At 41.5% G+C, this 23,279-nt stretch overlaps 1 pseudogene; it reads right to left on the bottom strand.

Annotated features, from left to right (window-relative positions):
* LOC118905430 overlaps positions 1–23,279 on the bottom strand; it is a 90,561-nt pseudogene that overhangs the window by 22,471 nt on the left and 44,811 nt on the right.

Raw genomic sequence — 23,279 nt, 5'->3', positions numbered from 1 at the left:
ATACAGTGATAAGCTGTACATAATTAAATGTTACTTTTATTGTCGATGCATTTCTCAAAGCCTTTCCATCACACCAGCATCCAAGGGCCAGCTTTCATCTTCTTTCACTGTAGGCTAGAAGGACATGTGTTGGGTCACTGGCCGGACACCAGCATTGTAACCCCATCCCCACTGCTTCACAAAGAGAGAGTATTTGGAAACTAACTCATAAAATCAATTGAAAGCTTTGTTCCATAAACAGAAGGAAAAATACAATTCAGTGATCTTAGACTTTATGAATCTTACTATTGTTATGTTTTTAAGATGCTCAAGTGAAGGACAGTCAAATCACTGCATTTGCTTCCATAAAATATTGTGCTGAGAGCAACATTAGGATGTTTCAACATAGACCTAAATAGAAAACTCCTGTCTTCTATGAGTTAGAGAAAAGAAAATAAAAGGGAACATGAAAATAAATAGCAATTACAAACATCAAAAAAAAAAGAAAAAGAAATATTGATCTGCAGCTCCAAACTTTCAACCACTGTGGAAACTACAAAGATGGAGAGGGTCCACATGGGTGAAGCCTGGCTCTTTTCTCTTTCTATTTTATCCTAAACATGAAATGTACAGTCTGGGAGGGGCATTTGATTTAAAACGTGCTTATTCTTCAAATGTAAACCTTGAGAAACTTCTTAGTCAACCACACCTTTTTGTAAATTAATCTAATCAGATTTTCTTCCTATTTATCAATTTATGATACTGCTATGCTAAAAGTTTTAGAGGGCAAGAAACAGAGGCATGCATCGATCCACAGGGCCCTTTGGAGGAGATGAGTAAGAAGGTGTGTTGTTAGAACGAGGATTTGTTCCTCCTACCTGAGCCCTGGAGGTTTGCTGCCAGGCTTATCTCGTCTTGCTGACCCACCGTGTGCAGTCTTCATTCCCAAATTCGTCTCATGGTCCCAGACGGCTGCTGGCATCCAGAGAACATGTCAGCATAGTTGGCAGGAAGAAGAACAGAGAAGTCAGACCCCGTCTTTAAGCCACACTTTCCAGAAGTTGGCACCATGCTTGCAGGTGTGTCTTATCCATCAGAACCCAGCATGATGGCCAAGAGCTACAAAAGGGGCTGAGAACCGTCACCTTTGCTCTTGGCAGACTCTTGGCCCCTGTATGAACTTCCGGTGCTGCTGTAACAAGTGACCACGGACTAGGCAGCTTCAGACAACGCGTATTCATTCTTGTATCGTTCTGGAGGTTGGAAGTCTACAATCAGAGGTACTGGACCAAAACTATGCCCTCCCTCCTGGACTGTGGGAAACCCACCTCCTTCTTCTTCTAACTTCTCGGGCTGCTCGGCTCCAGCCCCGCCCCCTCCCCGCATCCGGCAGCCCAGTGGTCACCCCCCTTCTGCTTCCGTGCCGTCAAACATCCCTCTGCCTCCCTCCTAAGGACACTGCAGGGGCCTTTAGGGCCCATGTGGACGATCCAGGACAATCTCCATCTCAAGACCCTTAACTCAGTTACGTGCAAAGTCTCTTTGCCAAATCAGGAAACAGTCACAGGTTCTGAGGGATTTGAATCTGCACATCTTTGGGGCTGTACTTAGCCTATCACATCTGACAAAGTTATCTGGAGACTATATTCCCAAGGAACAGAAGGCATGAACCCTACAGGACCAGGGGCGCTGGCCACAGAGAGGAAGGCGGGCCAGGCCAGGGTCCTTGAATTTCCTTCTAGAGGGAGAGACTTAAGTACGAAGGTCCTGGTGGGTGAGTGAGGGGAATGGAAATGGATCAACATAAACTTTGACTGATTCCCTGTATTTTCTTGAGGGCAAGGCTGTGTCCTACCATCTGCCACATCTTTTCCAAAAGGCCACTGATAAAGATTGGTGTTTCATGCATGTCACTGAAGCGGCCGGAATCAGAACAACTCTGCCTGGGCCTCTGGTTCTTCAAAGTGCAGCGAGAGAGACATTTCAGGCCAACGGGAGGCGGCCGCTGGCCAGGCTCTGCTGTCCTTTCATCCGCGTCCATCCCAGCAGGTCCTGCTGAGTGAGCTTCTCTGCGGCCAGGCAGCCCCGAGCATGGCCCCCTCCTCGTGGGAGGTGGAGGCTCCAGAGAACGTGTCCAACCGCCAGAGGCAAGTTCAGTGGGAACAAACATTGGAACGCTTCACAGAGAGAACATGTTCTGACCACTTTCCTCCCGTGGGGCAGAGACGCTGGGCCTTTGGCATCAATCAGCCAGTCGTGCTCCGTTAGCATCTTTAAAGCCAGCTACAACTTCTAACTTCCTGAGGCAGAGACAGCTAAGGTTCTCCCTGTTCCTTCCTAGAAAAACGTAGGGAGCAATCAGCCCAGAGAGTGGAGAATGAGATGCAGCTACAGCCTTCATGGTCCTTCTCCTGGGAGAGGACGCAGAGATGATGTATGTCCACTGTGATTGCACCTGCTTTTCGAGAAGAGAAGCATGGTCACCTGCTAAGTGTCTGGAGCCTCAGGCCTCATGCGGCGGATCTGATGGAAGCCTTGCTACAAAAAGAGAGTATTTTTTCCAGCTTTATTGAGGTATAAGTGAGAAATAAAACCATGAGATATTTAAAGTGTACAATGTGGTGATTTGATATATGCATACATGTCACAAAATAAGTTACTCCTACTTTGTAAAATGAACATTTCCATTGCACATCACCACTAAAACCCGGTGCCGTCAAAGACGTCACTGATGCCACTAGTACGGACGTGATCCGGGGTTTTCTAGACACTCATCCACTTGTGACTTCCTGGCCTCACGTCCCACCGCTGGTCTGCGTGCCCAGCGCCGCGTGGGCCTGAGGGCACCCAGGGACAGACAGACAGACGCGACCCCCGCCGAGCAACGCATCACGGGGCAGAAGCCGCTGGGAAGGAGGACGCAGCAGGTGCTAAGGGACGCGAATTCCGTTTGCAAAACTAGTCAGACGATGCCTGCGCATAACACTGTGACTCATCCGAGTTCTGACACGGCTGTGACTCAGGGCACCACCGAGATAAACACAGAACAGAGCTGTCGTTCATCAATGATCTGATTTCAGACCTTTAACACAGTTTCAACATGTTCAGCTTCCAAAGGAAGTGAATTCTTGGACTGGGAGCGGCCCCGTGGCTGAATCCCCTCGGGATCCCACGGGCAGCTGCACAGGCCACCACGCGGTCCCTCGGCCCCTCCCTGCCCACCCTCCTCCCACACCAGCTCTTCTCGGCCTTTGGGTTTCTGAGCCTGCAAAGCAACCACGGCCCACGCAGACTAAAACCACCTCCAGCTCCCTGATCTCCGTGTAAGTGTCATTCCTTCAAAACGAGCAGCCCTCATGCTGCTGCCTGTCGGGCCAAGTCACCCCGATAGCAAACAACCCTTTAGAAACACCCCTGACTTACCTGCTTGCCACAAAGCCTTTCACAACAAATGTGTTTACTCCCAATAACTTTCTTGTATAGCATGTGTGTTTCTATAATTTTCTTCTGAATAGAGGGTACAGAACAACATAAGAATAAAAATCCCATGATTGCAGTAAAGCATACCTTACCTATGCAAAAGGTATACAAATAAATTTTGTAAAAAAGAAACACTTTTTCTTTGTTTTTCTGGTCTACAAACTCCAGACACATGAATGGCAGAGGCTAATGTTCTTTGAAGGCCTAACTTCCAGCCCAGCATAGAGCAGCTGCTTCTTGAGTGTGGGCTTCTTCTTGCTTTGGGAAGATGCGCCAAGGTCAGTGCCATCAGAGTCACACGGGGCTAGTTGCATTCTTCCTTCCAAAGTTCCAACTTAGGATCTGGGAGCCTCATTCTGAATCAGATAAACTTCCCTGATAGTTGATTATTTCCTGTGTTATTTGTTTAATCCAAGACACAGAAACAGCTACCTGAATTAAAGCATCCTTCACCACACTGCCTTTAAGAGCAAAAGCAACCTGGGATTGGGTATTTCCAGGATCGTGCAGGAGACGCACAGGACAGAGCTTGCTTCTGAGGGGGGCGGGCTGGCACAGGTGCAGGAGAGACGCTCCCTTTACAGCCTGTGGAACATTGGAAACCATGTCCCATATCCGAGCATTAGCTGTTTGAAATGAGCACAGTTAAGTGTACCAATAGTAAGTCTATCGTAAGTAAATAATAGGTGTATTGTACATAAAATGGGAAAACGAAGTATAGACCACCCCACACACATCCTTTCTAACCTTTGTAATTGGCGAGTACACCTGTGTGCACCCCAGCCAGTTTCTGCGGACTGTCTCCCAAATCAAGCAGTTCGGCCCTGAAGGAAACAGAAATTGGGTGTCTCAGCCTCCAGGTCACCACAAACACCACGTGTCAGGCCAGCACCCAGCACTTGCGGGAGCACGATTCCTAGGGGGGCGAAGAGGGGCCAGGCCCTGAGGGAAGGTTGAGCCCGCTGTGCACCCCGTGAGCAAAGCCACGGAGACAGGCGATGCCGAGCAGGCCACGCGGGGCTGGGGCCGCCCTCCTGGGGGTGAGGGTGGGGACGAGGGCCCGACAGTGGGGGCCGGGGTGGGAGCCGTGAGCTGTGTGTCATTTCCAGGTAGGGCTAGGAAAAGCTTTAGAGACCAGTTTACAATTATTGTAAAATTTAGGAGAATGAGATGCAGAAAGATGAGGTAATAGTTCTGTGAGTCAGGGCTAGCGTTTTGACACCAGGCTTTGTGATGCCAGCGTGGTGCATGGGTACACGTGTGTGTCTGTATGTTCATACGCACGTGTCTGCACACACGCACCTGCATCATCACACGGCCGTGTGTGATCTGTGACTGGACACACCCCCAGCTCCCGCCCCGCCTCCGGTGCTGAGGGACATCCGGGTGACATCAAGTGGCAGATAAAGGCCTGCCTCCCGTGCTCCAGCTTGGAGGGAACCACCTCATGACCCCGATGTGGGCAGTGCACGTGGACACGTGGACTTCGGTAATAGGAATTCTCACAGAGAGCACCGTCTTTATGGGACCAGAACGGACGGACTTCTGTTTTCTCCCAGCAGCTTCACTGCGGCTCTTCACCTTGACAGCCCCAGAGGTGACTCGCCTTTTCTAGAAGCTGGATGAGATCCTTCAGTTTTCAAGGTGTTAGTTTCCCCCTCTGGACAGCACTGTTTATTTGATTCAAACCGTGCAAAAGCTGGGTGACGTACAGCTTCTTCTCACGATTCTCACATTACTGGGCTGTGATAGAAAAAAGAAAAGAAAATGGGCAAGAGAAGAGCAAAACACACGGATTAAGTGACAATACGACAGAAAGACAATGCTGCTCATTTTATCAAAGTGGAAGCTGGGGCACTTAATTCACACGATCACAGCTATTTCCTCCAATACCTAAAGTAGAAAACACATACAACTGAACTGGGAGATTGGGATTGGCATATGTACACTAATATGTATAAAATGGATAACTAATAAGAACCTGCTGTATAAAAAACAAATAAAATTCTAAAAATCCAAACAAACAAACAAACAAAAACAAGTACAACTGAACGGCCAGTGGTGTGATGGGTTTGGATTTTGCAGGCCAAATGAGGATGTGCCTCTAACTACTGGCCTAATAGACTCTGCTGAGTTCCAAAACAATCACACGAACAGCTAATTCACCACAATCGGCTGTATCCCATTGAATTCCGAGGAGCGGGTACCCAAGGCGGGCGGTGGACCCGGGTCTGAGGGCTGTGCGCTGACAAGACAGCCCCTGGGGGCGTCCTTACCCTGGGGGCCCATGTTCCCCCCACCCCCGGTTGCTGTCCAGCCCCCAGAGGCCATGCACGCGGGTCCCCGGGGTCTATCCTCAGCCCCTTCCTCTCCCCACTCCCTGTTCCTCCTACAAAACCCGGTGGGTTCCCATGACCTCAGCCTCACTTATGTTCTTCCAGATTCACAGGTCCAGACCCAGACTCTCTTCTGAGCCCCATGTTTCCAGGCACAAACTAAATGTCCTTAACCAGAGTTTCCTGGTGCCTGGGATTCACCTCAGAAAGACGACACTGTTTCCATCACCCCCAAAGCCCCCTCGCATCTTCTGGGACAGGTTCGGCAGCAGGAGTCTCTCAGGGGGCAGCTTGGACCCCAAAGAGCCTCTGACCCCGACGACCTGTGACCTCGTCTTCCGAGCTCCCCCAAGAGGGTCCCTCGTCCCTCACGCAGATAACGCCTCAACGCTGTTAACGCTTTCCACGGACTGTACACCGAACCCTCACAGCAATCTAAGGACTGAGTGTTATTATTCAAATTTTATAGATAAGAAAACTGAAGTTTCAAGACATTAGCCCAATGACCGAGACCACGCAGCTGGGCAGATATAAAACCATTGTCAAGGGCAGATCTGTCACCCCACAAAGCTCAGACTCTTGAACTAAAGGAATTGCAACCTTGTGTGTGAACCACATGTCACAAACTAGCACTTCAAGGAGAGCCTTGGTCAGCGTCCCAGGTGCCAGGTGACCATGAGTCATGGAGAGCAACTACAGGTGAGTGTGAGTAATAAGGGCATCCACAGGTAAAGAGCGGGGGTCAGGATCTGGTGATGGTATCATAATCCTGACTTTTCATGATCTCACATTTTCAAGTCTGCCCCACCCACACTAGAACCAGAATTTACTTATCAATCTAAAACAGATCTCATTCAAAGTAGATCTGCTGTCTTCTGATTCTTTACACCTGGAATGGCTGTTCGCTGGCCGGCAGGTGAACCCCGGCTTTCTTAGGAAGCATTTACGGATCTGCCACCATCCAGCACGTCCACCTTTGTCTTCAGTGCTTCAGTGGTACCACTCGGGGGGGCACATCCACCAGGATCTCTCTCTCTGTGTGTCTTCCATGTGCTATCTCTTCTCTCCAGAGTTCCTGTCCTGTCCCCCAGTCTTATTCACCTATTACCACTTTCTTATCCCTGGAAACTCAGTTCACAGCTAATTCCTCTGGGGTACATCTGCCTGGTCCCAGAGACTGGGGAGAGGGCCCTTCTCGCACTCACTGCCAGGAACGGTGTCCTGGGAATTCTAAGCCGTGTCATGTGTTGGGGTCACCGCTGAAGACTGAGTGCAGCAAGAATGGGGCTGAGAGTATTTGGACTTTGGGGGCAAATGTTTAGACGAGGTGGTGGAAGAACATGCAGAAGTAAGGAAGATGTCCCATCAGTAGGAAACCTGTGACCTGTGCCCCTCACTCACCCCTCGCCTTCCCACTGGTCCTGTGGGCGGCCTGATACTGGGGGTCCCGGGTCCCCATGTCCTGCGTCACCCTCTCACCAGCAGTGGGACCTCTCCTGGGACCAGGTCTGATTTTAAAAGCTCTAAGCCTGGCTCTGATACCATATGATATCACTTATATGTGGAATTTAAAGTATGACACAAATGAAATTATCTACGAAGCAGAAACAAAATCACCTAGAGAACAGACTAGTGTTTGCCAAGAGGGAGGGGCCTGGGGAGGGATGGAGTGGGAGGTTGGGGTCAGCAGATGTAAGCTTCTATATATGGAATGGATAAAAAACAAGGTCCTTCTATAGAGTACAGGGAACTATATTCAATATCCTATGATAAACCATAATGAAAAAGAATGTTTAAAAAAAGAATAACTGAATCACTTTGCTGTACAGCAGAAATTAGCACAACATTGTAAATCAACTATACTTCAATAAAAAATATATTGATTAAGAAAAAGAGCCTGACTCTGACTGCTTCCTTTGTTCCACTCGGTTTCATTATGTATTTTTTCTCAATCCTTGCTGTTCGGGCTGTGGGTGGAGATTGAAAGCATGAATTCATGGTGTCATCTTGATTACGGCTCCTTGACCTTTCACAACCTTTCACTACCTTATTTAAGCCATTTACCCCCAGATGCCTGAATTAAAGTGGCGCTATCCTCAGTCTCCAGAGATCACCTGATGCTCGAAGGCGTCGTCTGCCAGGAGTAGGGCTGGTTGCAGCCCCCCGGCTGGAGTGTATACACGACCCTTTCCGATGTAGACAGCCTTCTCAGAAGCAAAAATAGCCACACCAGGGATTCCCCAGGAGGTGCGGGCTCCACGTGGCTGGGGAGATCTGTCCGTCCTGCCAGGACATCTGTGGCGCTTCCCTGCCCAGTGGTCTTGACCCAGCATGTGATCCAGGGCCTCTCAGGCCGGGGGTGAGAGAGCCGTCCCAGTTGTGCAATCAGCCTTGCAGACATGGCCTCCTCACTGAGGAAATGTGATCACACCTCCCCTTCCAGATGACTCATTCCCAGACTTTCTTCCTGACAGGCAGGGTTGTGCCTGTAGCTGCCTGAAAATATTCTTTCCATTTCATCACAGTTTAATATTCTATAGACTTGGGCTCTTCAACAGATAATTGAAACCATCCCGAGCCTCTCAGGGCAGGAGCCCACTGAGGAAAGTCTAATAAGATGTTTCCGAATATTACACATGGCTATTGTATATGTCAGACCTTTTACATTACTCATTTGACATCCATGTTTGACATTTAAACTTTAAAAGGGGGAGGGGGTTATTACCAAGTGATTAATCAAAACATTCAAAATAAGAGCATTTTACAAACATGACTAAATCATCTGGTTTTAATTTATTCATTGCAAGGTAATAATTAAAATTAGGTGGACTGAATCAGAATCTCAGAACAAAGTATATTATGTGCTCCCATGAATTTCTTACAGTTTAAATAGTTTCTGCATTCATGTCAACACCATTTCTAAGGTGGAGTTTCCTTACATGAAAACAAGAAGAGTTCCACAATTTCAAACATCCTATAAGCATTTGTTTAACACAGATATATTTCAGAGCCACGACGAAATACTCCACAGTATGAACCAATCTTTACTTGAAGAAATAGCATGGACTCAATACACTAATTGTTTACCCATTTCCTTAGATTCCCAATGGTCCTCTCCATGGTGGTTGTTTAAATCTCTCTCTCCTAAACATCACCCCATAGAACCCATACGCAGAAACTGGACTTGATTTTTTTAATAAAATATGTTGAAGTACAATTTACATACATTCTTTAAGGGAGAAAGGAATTGATACAGGTCAGAAATTTGGATCTGTCTGAAAAAGGAAGAGCATTGGAGGAAGAATAAATTAAGGTAAAATGAAATCCTTTATTTTTCATATTTTAATTGATCTAAAAGAAGCAGTTTGTTTAAAGTAACAGTAGTAACAATGTATTGGGAATCAATGGTATGTGGATAAAGGGAATAAATGACAGGAGGGAGATATTGGGAATAATTTATAATGAGGTGCATACACTATTTGTGAAGTAGGAAAGTGGTATTTGAATATGGACTTATAGTCACTGAAAATTCATATTGCAAACTCTAAGACAACAACTAAAAATGTTTATTAAAAAAGTATAAATAATATGCTAAGAGAGGAGATAAAATAAAATCATAAAGTGCTCAATTAAAACCAGAGAAGGCAGAAAAGGTAGAAGAAAAAATAGAAACAAAAAACAAGCACAACGAATAGAAAATAGTTACAAACATGGCAGATATTAATCCAACTATATCAGTTATCACTTTAGATGTGAATGATCTAAATATACCAGTTAAAATACAGAGAATTCAAGAGTGGATGATAAAACAAGACTCAACTGTTATGTTGTCTACAAGAAATCCACTTTAAAAACATAAACTTTCACAGATTAAAAATAAAGGGATGGAGAAAGATACACCCACGGTAACACTATCCAAAAGAAAGCTGGATTAGCTACACAAATTTAAAAGAAAAAAAAAACTTCACAAGAAAAATTGTTGAGGATAAAGAAGGACATTAAATCATGGTAAAAGAGTTAATTTCCAAGAAGACATAACAACGCTTAAAATGTATGCACATAACAATAGAGCAGCAAAATATGTGCAGCAAAAACTGATAGAATTGCGTGGAGAAATAGAGACACTCACTATTATAACTGGAGACTTCAATTCTCCACTTTCAGTAACTAATAGATCAAGAAGACAGAAAATCATAAAGGAGAGGTTTGACCTGACCAAAACTATTAATCAACTTGATCTAATTGGCATTTATAGAGTATTCTATCCAACAATAACAGTAGATACATTCTTCTCAACTCACCTGGAACATTCACCAAAATAAACCACATTTTGGCTCATAAAACACGATTGAATTTTTTTATATATATAAAAGAATCCTTGTTTTTATTTTTACGTTGCACAAATGCAGGTGACACAGTAAGCCCGTAATTCCCATCCTTACATGTAAATTAACAGCTAAAAATCTAAACTCATAATCATCTACACGATTCATAGTCATGCTCTGTGGAATCCACATGGCGTCAGAGGAGGACCTAACATAAAAGACCAAGGTTCCAGGTATTACTATAAATGTCCTCTGGTACATGCAGTCAAACCGCCTACGAAGTAATTCACCTCAAGCTTCAGTGGATAAAAGAAGCAGCTGAGAATGAACACCATTCTTAAGTCTAAACGTGATTCCACCCCTTTGTCTTGTTAAATTTCCTTCCATGAAAGTTTAAACTTTTAATACAATTATATTTTACATGAATATAAATCGAAGTTTGACATAATCTATGTCATATTCACCCTGTAATATGAATAGTCCAACGGCTGGTGAGCTAGAATAGTCCAACAATCTTTATTACAAATTAAATTTAGGATTTTATAGCAAAGTAATAATATGTTCATCCAAACATTATAAATTTGAAAAACTTCTCTTAATGTACGCAAATTAAGGTGCAAAGCTTATTCCCAACATGTAATTTGTATGTGCTCTCATTTTTTGAAGTAGGGTGCAGCGGGCGGTTTTAAGACCCAGCTTACAGCAGCCCTACATCCCCAGAGATTATTGCGTCCACTAATGGCAGTGGAAACTGATCGAAGCTGCATCAACAGAGTCTGCACGCAGATTTCATTGTCGGAGTCAGCAGAAATGACGTCTTCCTTAGAACTGTGCTCCGATCGGCTGAAGATCGAGTAAGCGATCGTTGGCTCCGCAGGCCAAAGTTACACGGCTCTGCTGTACAAAGGCTTCACTCTCTGCCTGCAGACCGTAACTTGAGGGCCTCTGAAGGCTCTGCACAGCAGGGCTGAACGTTCACATTGCTGTGCACCGCCAGCCAGCACGCCTGCAGTGCACCTGAGCTCGAGCCACGTCCTCTGGTGTTAGAACAGCATCCTCCCCGTGGAAACTGTGGATAAATGGCCAGAAGAACCCGTGGCCTAGGTAGGACAGTACCCGATTCACCCGTGCTGTGAGGCACTGCTGCTGCTGTATCCGCCAGGGCGTGTGCACAGAGAGGGCTCCGTTCCAGAACAGCTGCCTGGGGGCGTGTTCTCTGAGTCCTCAGTTGAAGATGAAGATGATTCTGATTCAAGTGGGTCAAGTGGGTAGAGGGCTGCTCTACCTTCTTGATTTTCTTCAACATCAGTATCTTTCCAGTTCTAACAGGTCTTCCTTGAGTCATCTCCCCATGCTTTAAAAAAGTATGGGTATATGTCACCCCACCTTGTATATTTTCTATGTTTCACATCGTCTTCAGTGAGTTCTCCAAAGACTGTCATGACAGCTATTAAGGATTTGCAGGATAGATGGACTTGATCTTGTGAAAACAACTGGCGCTATCTTCATTGTCTGCACACAAAAACATTCCAGAGCATAATTCTCCAAATGGACAGAACCAGCTATTTCTTGAGTAACAATTTTATTACCACCCAGCTATTTCTTAAGAGCTTTGAACTGATCCATTCGTTTTGATAAAAATTCACATTTAGGAGTTTTACTAACAATCTTCATTCCAATGTGCATAACATGTAAATGGCAGTAGTCACCCACCCCAGCATCCTGTCTGTCATGCACCCGAGGCACCCTCAGATGACACTGCCTGCCTTACACTGTGGGGGGGGATGGGGCTCATCACTCCAGGAGCCACTGCTTTCTGCTCCACAGTTGAACAATTTTAAAATAATAAAAAGCATACAAAATATGCTCTCAGACCACAGTGGAATTAAACTAGAAATAAATAACCAAGATACCTGGAAAATCCTCAAATACTTGGGGACTGTACTGGGTTGAGCAGTGCACCACCCACCCCCCAAATTCATGTCTACCTGGAACCTGTGAAATTGACCATATTATTAATTATTCTGTTAGTTATATTGATAGAATATAAAAATGGAATAGAATAGAATAGAACATAATATTTTAAACTGGGTGATAATGAAATTGGTATAAGAAAATTTGTGGGATGTAGCTACTGCTGTGCTAGAAAGTAAATTTATAGTCTGAAAGTTTATTTTAGGAAAAACAACAGAACTCAATGATTTAACTATACAATTGAAGGATTTTATAGAAAAAGAGAACAAACTAAACTTTAAAAAAACAGCAAAAGAAAGAAGATTTTTTAAATCAGAGCAAATAGTATGAAATGGAAAAGAAAACACACACAAGAGAGTAGCTACAAAATCAGAAACTGTTACTCTGAAAAGACTAAGCAGCACCAACAAAAAAGTAAAGCCCCAGAAACACAGAATGAGAGAAAAAGAAAGAAGGACAAAATTACCTCTACCAGGAAGGAAAAACAACAAATGTCTAAAACACTGTTACAGACAATTTATGGTTTAATAAATTTGAATATTTAGATGAAATGGATAAATTCCTAAAATAACACAGCTGATTAAAATGGACACTTTTCAATGTTTTTGGGTCCATGTGACTCTATAAATCCCCCCCACATTTTTGCCCTCATAATAGCTGTAGTTTGCTCCATTACTAGTAAAAGAATAGTTCTTACCTTACACAGTGTACCTGTAAGTCGGACAATAACAAGGGAGTGAGTGCACACTGTGTCTTATTATGGAGTTTCATCATCCCAGGTGACTGCTTTTATATGTCACTCATTCTCTATTCAACAAATGCTTACTGGGTCTCTGCTGAGTCAGGCCCTGGGGCAGAATCATGAATAAAGCAGACATAATCTTTCTCATTTTTATCATGGAGTTTGAAGTGAGCAATACTGTATTTTTAAAAGTTATATATTTGCTCTGCCTATATATTTATGCTAAACAAATTATAACTCTTAGGACTAAAAACACATGATTAGTTAAATATAGAAAATGTAATTTTGCTGTACACCTGAAACCAACACAACATTGTAAATTAACTGTATCCCAATATAAAATAAAAATTAATTGGGATATTGGGATTGACATATACACACTAATATGTGTAAAATAGACAAGTAATAAGAACCTGTTGTATAAAAAATAAATAAATAAAATTCAAAAAAATTAAATTAAGAAAAAAGAAGATCTATTAAGGTTGATGACATGTTTGCAACATGCTTAGTCAGTCTCACAATATGAAACATCCTGTAGATGAAGTCAAATACCTTAATTTTATAAAACATACCCAATCCCACATGAAGGTGACTTAGGAGCAGTCAAGTAGCGCATTGCACTTGAAAGAGAAATGCCCTCATGCTGTTTAAGATTCAGCCATGGGGGTAATGGTAAGTGGCTGTTAAAATGCAATGGATAAAATTGTCTTATCAAGAGAACCTAAGAATTTCTTAATCATACTTGATTAATGAGTTCAATATTGGCGTTCTGTTAAACCTCTGCAATTTGCCTGGGAGAGATTACAGACACACTGCCTTTTTTCATTCTGCAGCCTAGTTCATTGACATGGATAAATACGAGGGAGACTTATTTCTGCAACTTTAGAGCAGGATAAAAATAGTTCGGTTTAGACTGTTTTTGAACACTCTCTGTACGCTGACAGCGGTTTTGATAATGGCGACCCAACAGCAGAACGTCCACAAGAACACTGGTCACACAAATCTGGGCTGAAATGTGCACAAGAGCGTGTTTCAGACAAAGTGAGCACTAGTTCTTAACCAACGCCCTCACCCTCCTTCTACTTCTCTGCTCACTAAGCTGTGGTTTGACATCTGATGTATTTTAAAGAGTTGCTTTTAATAACTTGGATAATAAATTCCAGAACTTATTTTTTTTAAAATAAACTTTCTCTACGTCTGTGTCTCTATTTCTGCTTTGCAAATCAATTCATCTGCACCATTTTTCTAGATTCCACATATATGCATTAATATACGATATTTGTTTTTCTCTTTCTGACTTACTTCACTCTGTATGACAGACTCTAGGTCCATCCATGGCTCTTTGGTGACCTAAATGGGAAGGAAATCCTAAAAAGAGGGAATATATGTATATGTATAGCTGATTCATTTTGCTGTACAGTAGAAAGTAACAAACACCACATTGTAAAGCAACTATACTCCAACAAAATCAATTTAAAAAAAAGAAAAAAAGAAACTTTCTAGTTTGAACAATTTTAGTTTACAGAAAGAATGGGAGGTGCATACAGGAAGTCCCCATGGACCCCCTCCTGCAGTCCTGTGACTGGTGCTTAGACCTCAACGGCCAGCTGTCTCCAGGGATGGTAACAGCACTGGTCTCAGGGCGGTCTGTGGGTTACGTGCCGTAATAAATTCTCAAATACTCTCTGTGCTTGTCTACAGCTGTTTATGTGTTCTGTCAGCTCAGCCAAGTTCCTTGGCGTCCCTCACTTAAGAATGTAGGGTTGGGATGTTCATGGTCCCCATTAGAAGTTATTGTCATGCACTCAGACTCCCAGGTACCAGCAAGGCCCCTGTGGGAAGTTCCGGGGTGGGTTCAGGTGTCAGTGTGTCCTGTAATCACTGGATGTGATCACCGGATCGGCCATCTGTGACACTGGTGAGCCACTGAACAACAGACTCTCCAGGTTTGCTTCTATCCCAGGTTTTCTTGATCTCATCTTCAAATCTGAAACAAGGGTCTCAATATTTTATTCTATTCTATTCTATTCTATTTGAAACATTTGACAAATCAACAAACTGAATTCCAGAACATCAACATCAAAGACCCAAGTCGTCTCAGGCCATTGCTAATTTCACTTTCCGTGCTTAAAGATCAAGCTTTCAAATTATTCAGCTTTATTATAAATAGTTTCTACCACATTTTGCCTCAGAGTAGAGCAGGAACATCAAGGAAAAGAGATTAGATTAAAATCTGAGTCTTATTTAAACATGTTTCCTAATGGAAACAGATAAGAGCTATTGGACCCTGTATCACTCACTATCTGCTTATTTGTTCAACAGGAACAGTATATTTAGCAGTGATGCCAGAAATGGAAAAGGCATGTTCTCAGGTAAAAATCAAAGCAAAGACAGGATGCCTACACGTGCTAAAACCCTTATTAAGTCACATTGAGGATGACTTAATTTTCTGATGAATCATAGAGATATCAACACCAGTTGTGTGTGTGTGTGTGCGTATTTATGTATCTACTTTTCTATGTATTTTTAACCAATGCATTATATCTCTCATTTTTAATGTAAAATAATGGTATTATGTTTCAAAAGTCATATAGAAAAAAACAATGATTGAATTTTCATAAATAAGAGATGGTTGGTTTATTTCATTTTTTCTTCTTACAACTTCCAATGCCTAGTAATCAAAACACCTTTACAATCAGAAATGTGCTGATTTATCAAATAAGAATAGTGCCAAGCACAGCCCTCTTAGAAACAGAAGACTAGGTATCCTTTTAGAGCAAATAATAGAACATTTATATGAATATATGTTTACACACACATTCTATTAATTGAAGCAATTGATCCAACAAAACCAAAGTTTGTCATTTTAGTAATTCCTGGAAAGGGGGAGGTATCTGCTGGTAGCATTTGAAATTCTTCTGTAAAAATGATTTGTCCTTTCTCCCTCATTTATTTATTTATAAAAGGTATCACTTTTAAATACCCATTTTTAAAATTTATTTGTATATAGAAATACAATTTATTTTTGAAAAATTATGTTTATATCCAATGTTTTAGTAAGTTCACTTATTAATTCTAGTAGTGTATTTATAGATTATAGACTATTTTGAGTTTTATGTGCACATGATTATGCCATGTGCAAAAATGACAATTTTATTCCCTCTATTCCAACACCTTCCAGACTCGAGAAGTGGGATAAAATAAATTTCTGTTTTTTAAGGCACCCACTCGGTGGTATTTCATTGCAGAAGCCCTAGGAGGTTAGTACACCTCCCAACCTCTTTATCCTCTTCTTCTGGGATTCTAATTACCATCTGTTAGACTATCCGATATTGGTCCACAGGTCCCAGGCTCTGTTCATTTTTTTTAAAATCTCTTCTTTCTCTTTCTTCAGATTGGTCCATTTCAGTTATCTCTATTCAAGCTCACTCTTTCTTCTGTCACCTCCATTCTGCTAGTGAGATCATTTGGTAATTGTTTTTTCAGATTGTATTTTCAGTTCTAAAATTTCTGTCTGATACATATTTTAAAAGTTATTTCTGCTTATCAACTAATAATTCCTATATTTCCATTCATTTCAAGTGTTTTATTTTTTCTTTTAATTCAAAGAGCACAGTTATAACAGCTGGTTTGCCATCTTTCCTAATTCCAACATCTGAGTCATCTCAGGGTTGGCTTCTTTTAATTGTGTTTTCTCTTGAGACTGGGTCACATTTCTTGTTCTTTGTATATTCAGTAAATTTTGATTGTATGCTGGACATTGTCTCTTGTCACATTTTTTGGCATAGTCTCTTGGTTATACCTTAATCTTCTGGAGACTCTTGTGGGTTTTGTTCTAGCAGGTTGACCACCTGGTTAAATTCAGACTGTAAGTTCTTTCTCACCTATCATGAGCACTTTTTTAAATCAAATTTAATTCTCTAAACCTTTGCTGTGCTGAACTGGGTCCGCCCCATACAAACATGCTTCGGAGGTCAGGCTGAGACTGGCATGGACCACACAGAGAATAAACGGCCCCTTTCACAAGTGTCTCCTCTCCTGGATTCCTATCCACAGCCCCACAGGCTCCATTTGTGGGTCCTCCATCAGGAAAACAGGGGCTTCCATTGGAGTTTTAGCGGCTGTGCAGCTTCAATTTTGAGTTTCTGTTGACATGTCTGTAAGTTTTACTGATCTTTTATTCTACAGGTTCAATCTTCTCTTAAGCTCTCTACTAATTTCAGATACTGTACTTTTTTAGCTCTAGAGTTTCCATTTGACTCTTTATCATTGTTTCCATTTCTCTACTCAGGTCCCTTCTGTTTACTCAATATGTACATCTTTACTTTAAATCTATGAGTATGTTTGTAGTAGCTCTTTTAAAGTTTCTTTCCGTCAATCTAACATATGTGTCACTTGGGGGTATGTTTCTATTTACTTTTTTTCTATCCTCTTTATAGTCCACATTTTCCTGATTCTGTGCCTAACTAGTGATTTTTAAAAACTGTTTATCCATTTGATTCGATTAAGGACATGGTGAATGTTGGTTGTTAAAAGCCTGGGTCATTTTTTCTTCTCTTAAGAGTACTGAGTTCTTCAAAGCCACCACTGATGCACATGTGACATGAGGCACTCACTTTGGGTCGTGAGGTCAGAAGTTACGGATTTCTGAGTCCTGCACCCCCACTTTCTTTACTTCTCTCGGCCCCTGCCCTCCACAAAGCCGAAGCCAAAGCAAAGGCTTGAAAGCCAAGAAAGCAGTGTGGAAAGACATCACAGCCACAGAGAAAAGATTCACTTGTGGACTTCCTTGGTGGCGCAGTGGTTGAGAATCCACCTGCCAATGCAGGGGACAAGTGTCCGAGCCCTGGTCCGGGAAGATCCCACATGCCACGGAGCAACTAAGCCCGTATGCCACAACTACTGAGCCTGCATGCCACAACTATTGAAGCCCGCCTGCCTAGAGCCCGTGCTCCACAACAAGAGAAGCCACCACAATGAGAAGCCCACGCACCGCAACAAAGAGTAGCCCCCGCTCGCTGCAACTAGAGAAAACCCGCGTGCAGCAACAAAGACCCAACGCAGCCAAAAATAAATAAATAAATAAATATTTTTGTTTTTAAAAAAAGATTCACTTGTCACGCACCTTCCAGTGGCCCAAGACACTATAGCCCTGAAAGTGGTCCAAATGCCCTTGGAAGAGGCCCCCAAGGACAAGCTTGGAGAAACGAGCTTGACCACTATGCCTTCCTCAAGGTCACCCTTGACTGTAGAGGTCAGAGCCAGCAGGCAGGACAAGCAGGATGTGGAAAGGTCTACGGCATTTGTGCGGCCGAGGTCAACAGCCGAGCAGGCCTGACGAGGAGAAGAAGCCGTGTGTGCGACGAGCCCCTGACGACAATGCTTTCAGGCCGCCAACAAAAGTCGGATCACCTGAACAGAGCTGGGCTGGCTAGTTCTAAATATAAATTTTTTCACCATTAAAAAAAAGTGTTGAGTTATGTTTTAGCAAGTAGTTGATTAACCGGTTGATGAGTCTGATGCTGTTGTGGCTCATGTGGGGCTATACTGGAGCCGGTCTACACTAGCTCTCCATCAGATGAGGCATTTCTAGGTCCTGCACTGCATCCCGAGGGCGTCAGTGAGGTCCACCCCTCCTATTATGTGCACCCATCTTTATCAAAATCCCAGAAAAAAGTTTTCAGATTTGGTTACACTACCTTCCAGGTGAGGTAATTTTTATAATTTTATGTATAGTGACTTCTGAAGGTATCATTTATAGTTTTCCATCATTTACAATATTTGGGAAGTGAAACGAGATACTGTACAGAGTGTGATCTCAAGAAAAAGGCTTATTTCTAATCATGGCATATTAACTATGTTTCGTCTACTACCTACTCCGCCAACCTGACTCCATCCACATTATCTTGCAGGAAATCTCATCATAGAATTTCATCTGTAAATAGTATAGTATGTATTCCTAAAATACAAGGTCTATTTAAAAAATTAACGAAAATATCATCATACCTTAAAAATTAGCAATCGTTATTTTCAAATATTCTGTCAGTGTTCAAATTTTCAGGCCTTGTGTCACTTTTTAAAATACTGATTAAATTAGGATCTGAACAAGATTCACTTAGTGTGATCAGCTGATACATCTCTTAAATCTCTTTTATTTCTATAGGCCCCATATCCACCTTTTTCATTTTTTCACCTGGTTGAAGAAACTGGATTGTTTGTCTTTAAGCATTTTTCACAGCCTGACTTTTGGTGATTGTATACTCTGGTAGCCTTAACAGACTCCCTGGCCTCTTTCCTTCCTGTAAATTGACAGTTGAATATAGAGGCTTGATAAGGTCTTATTTTGATTCTCTTTACTTTGGGAAAGTTTGCATTATACAAGATGGATTATTTTTATCCAAGAGAGGCACAAAGTGTCGAGCTACCACTTTTTGTGATGTAAGCAGCCACTGATGGTTAATGTCTAGATTAATTCATTCATTAGTATTTACAAAACAATCATATTTTCCCAATCCTTCTTCATGCATTAGCTAACATACTTCCACAAAAGTAAATCTCCCTGGTCTGTGATGGGTTGACTTATTACAGGAAAGGAAAGATAAATGCCAAGTTCTTTATGTTTTTGTTTTATCATTTTTCAAAATAATGATTTAGTTCATTAGCATCCTCACTGGGCACCAATGCATGGGTCAGGTTGACCTCTGTGATCTTTTGATGCCATCCTAGCTGGCTGGGACAGCTTCTTTGCTATGTACAAGGTCCAGTGGTCCAGGCTTATCTTATATGTTTCTTATCCAGGTCTAAATACAGCATTTCTTCAAGAAGCCTGACTCCTTCTGGTGGGAAATAATATATCAGGACCTGAATTTGGACACTAGAGGTGCTCATTACCACTGGTCATTATTTTCAGGCCATTTTAGTGGACAAAATTAGGGACTCTTTTTTTGAAATATAAAATACATCATGAGTTCATTCTGATGTAGCCAATTACATTCATAATTCTGGGTTTGTACTAAACCTTTTATATCTTACATCTGTGCTTTCTTTATCCTGTTCCAAGAAACTTGGTTCTAAATAATTCTGTAAATGACAGGATGAAATAATATATAATTACTAATTTTCCTTATCCCACAATACCACACTCAAAATTCTTAGAATAAAAATGTTAACATGCCTATCCTACAATATGATTACAACAAAGAAGTATTAGCTTTTTATGGTTTTTATCCTTAATATATACTTTACAAAGAATGTACAATATCCTGTGTTTTAGAGTCATTTTAATGTTTTTCTCTGTGTGGTTATTTCACCAACTGTATACACATTAAAATTAATTTGTTTCTTTGTGTTTGGATTTTTCAAAACTGAACTTTAAAATTTATTTGCATTCCATGCTTATATACACAATTTTTATGACTCCAGAGTCAAATGTACAAGCGAAGTTATATTCAAAGAAGTCTGGCTCCTGTTTTAAGATCAAAAAAATCATGTATCCAATACCCTATTACCACCTCTCCTATAGTTCAACACTTTTAAAGTTCTCTAGTTTATTATAAAGAGAGATATATGTATTTGTATCCCTTTTTAAAGAAAAAGTGGTATATTATACCCTGTTTTCCATATTGACATTTGACTTCAATGCAAAAAAGCTATGCAATATGCAATCATAATTCAAAGCATGTTATTTAGCTCCCATTTGTAGAAAACTACCTATGTGGAAGTGGAAGAAACTATTATTGAATGATTATTGAATTATTCAATGATGTTATTATATCATTGGCACATATATGTGCCAGATATTTTATACTCTTCATCTCATCTACTCCTCAAGATGATATCATCAAAGGAATGGTTGTCTCCAATATAAAGATGACACAACTGATCCTCAGCAGTAACGTCCTGAACACGGGACACCTAAGAAGCCACCTGTTAATACGTAACCCAGACGTGTCTCACCCAACCCGGGCCCCTCCCGCTGTGCTACAGGATGCATGGTGTCCAGGGTCTACATTCAACTTCTCAAGTTGCCAGTTTACAGTGAAAGACCCCTGGACATTCTTTCTAGCTCCGAGTCGGCCATTTGCTGCTATAATTATTAAAATAAAAATTTAACAATTTTCATTTTTTAACTAAAGGCGTTCCATTTTTGACCATTTAAAGGAATGACTCAACGTTAGACAATTCTGCTCACTTGGCCAATTTCCGAGAAAGAAAATAAGAAGTTAGAAATAAATGTGTGTCTGTCCTGTGTGAAATGTTCAGGTGATGATCCCAGGATATGTTTCCAGGTGAAATTCTCACCAATGTGCCGTGTTCATCAAAGGGTTTCATCTTCCTATAGGCATCACATTTGAACACAAGCCGAGTAACCAGACTCCGGCAGTTTGAGCAAGGGTTTTGAAAACATTGACGGGAACATTCTGTACAAACTCACTCCCATTAAAGGAACCCTAGCGTTAGTAACAGACCCTGAAGATTAGTGAATGGCTCCTCATCAAAGAAATCACACTGAGGGACCAGCCATAGATGTTTACTTTGTGTTGCCATAAACATCTGCATATGTTTTACAGATACTTTATAAAAAAAAAAAACAAGGAAAATATTAAAAGTAGAACTAAGAAGACTTTCTGTGACTTCTGTGCTGAGGAATTGCTGTTGAGCAGATTCACAAAGCAAAACACAGTAGCTTAGCTCAGGGCTGGGTAAGTAACCGCTGCTTGAGAAACAGAGCAGGGATGGCCATCCTCAGCTGTCTTATGGCCATTGGTTGACCTTCTGTCTTCCAATCACAAATCTTCATATGAAACCTTAATTTCCTATTGACTTATGCTCTTTCAAATCTGGGGGCGATTTCCTAGATTGTAAACTCTTAAAGAGCTTTATCACCTTGGGAAACACAAGAGATGTAGCAGGATGGCCATCCCCTTGGTATTCTCAACATAGTGTAGATTCTTTACATTCATGCAAAAGATCTCCCACGTAAGATATTTTTCAAAAGATAATGTTTTAAATGCTAAAATTAAGGACTTGAATTGGTTCCATTCTGGGCTGGGCTAGTGCCAGGTGGTGAAACTGGGATGAAAAAGGCACAGTTTCTGCTCTTCAGAAGCTCAAAGGCTAAGTGAAAGGCAGGGAATGATGGCGGCAGGGACCGGGTGCTAAGGAGGAAAAAGGCAGGGATGCAGAAGACGTGGGGACCTCATCCTGAGGGCAGGAAGTGCTTCTGAGCGGGAAGACTTTCATTCTTGACACATGCTGAGCTGGGGATCAGTAGAGAATTTGTTTTTCTGAAAAAACATATATACCGTCCTGCAAAATACTTTGAAACACTAGATGAATTACAACCAAAAATTTTTAAATGCTTAGTTAAGCTCAACGATATTGCGCAGGAGATCCCCAGAGGTCAAGAACTAATGCAGAAGAGGTAGGACTGAATTTTTGGCTTCTCTGGGTGCAATTTTCACCCAACCAGAAACCTAAAGCCTTGGGTTTCACTAAGTAGTCAGTTGAAAGGAGACAAGCCTTCAGCCAAAGAAAGTGAGGATTTGGAATAAATCCCCTGGTGTATATATAAGTTACATGAAGGACTGAATAGTTCCCCTTCCATGGGGAAAACACACCCTTCATTTAAGAAGTTGTCACAACAGTACTGCCTGTTGATTTGGGGGTCACATTTATATAAATCTCTATGAACTAGTACACAACTTTCAAATACAACTTTCTGCAATGATGGAAATATATTTGCCATGTGTGATTATTGAGCACTTGACATGTAGCTTGTACAAATGAGAAATTAATTTTATTTTATTAACTTTTAATTAATTTTGATTTAAGTGGCCACGTTTGGCTAGTGGCTACCACATTGGGTAACACAGATGCTATAAACCCCCAGCCAAAAAATTAACTTCAAGTGGCCCCTTGAAGACAGTAATTTTCTCTGGAGGGGCATATACACAATGTAGACCCTTAATTTCCACTAAGATCAGCTGATTAAGAACTTGAGGTCTATAATTACAAAAGACAGGGAAAAAAGCAAAAGTCTGCAGGAAAAAAAAAATAGCAAAATTAGACACCCAAGGACTGCAGACATTGAAATTATTATATGGAGAATATAAAACAAGTATGTGTAAACTGCCTAAAGAAAAAACAGTAAAATTAAAAATATAAGGAAGAAACTGAGGACAATGAAAAATTAACAGGTAGATTTAGGGAAGAATTAAATAGAACCTCTAAAATGCACACACACATACATATATACACACACATACACATATAAACACATATTTTAAATGAAAAATTCTGTGGGTTATTTTAAATAACACTGTAGACATAGTTCAAAAAAATGCAATGGGCCAGAAGATACTTCTGTAAATATTACCCAGAAAGAAAACAGAATTATAGATAGAGTTAAAATATGAGAAATACGTAAAAGGCATGATAAGC

The sequence above is a fragment of the Balaenoptera musculus genome, chromosome 12, assembly GCF_009873245.2.
Source record: "Balaenoptera musculus isolate JJ_BM4_2016_0621 chromosome 12, mBalMus1.pri.v3, whole genome shotgun sequence".
In the NCBI taxonomy this organism is placed as follows: domain Eukaryota; kingdom Metazoa; phylum Chordata; class Mammalia; order Artiodactyla; family Balaenopteridae; genus Balaenoptera; species Balaenoptera musculus.
Note: the sequence above shows the minus strand (reverse complement) of the source record. Positions and strands in the feature narration are given on the sequence as shown.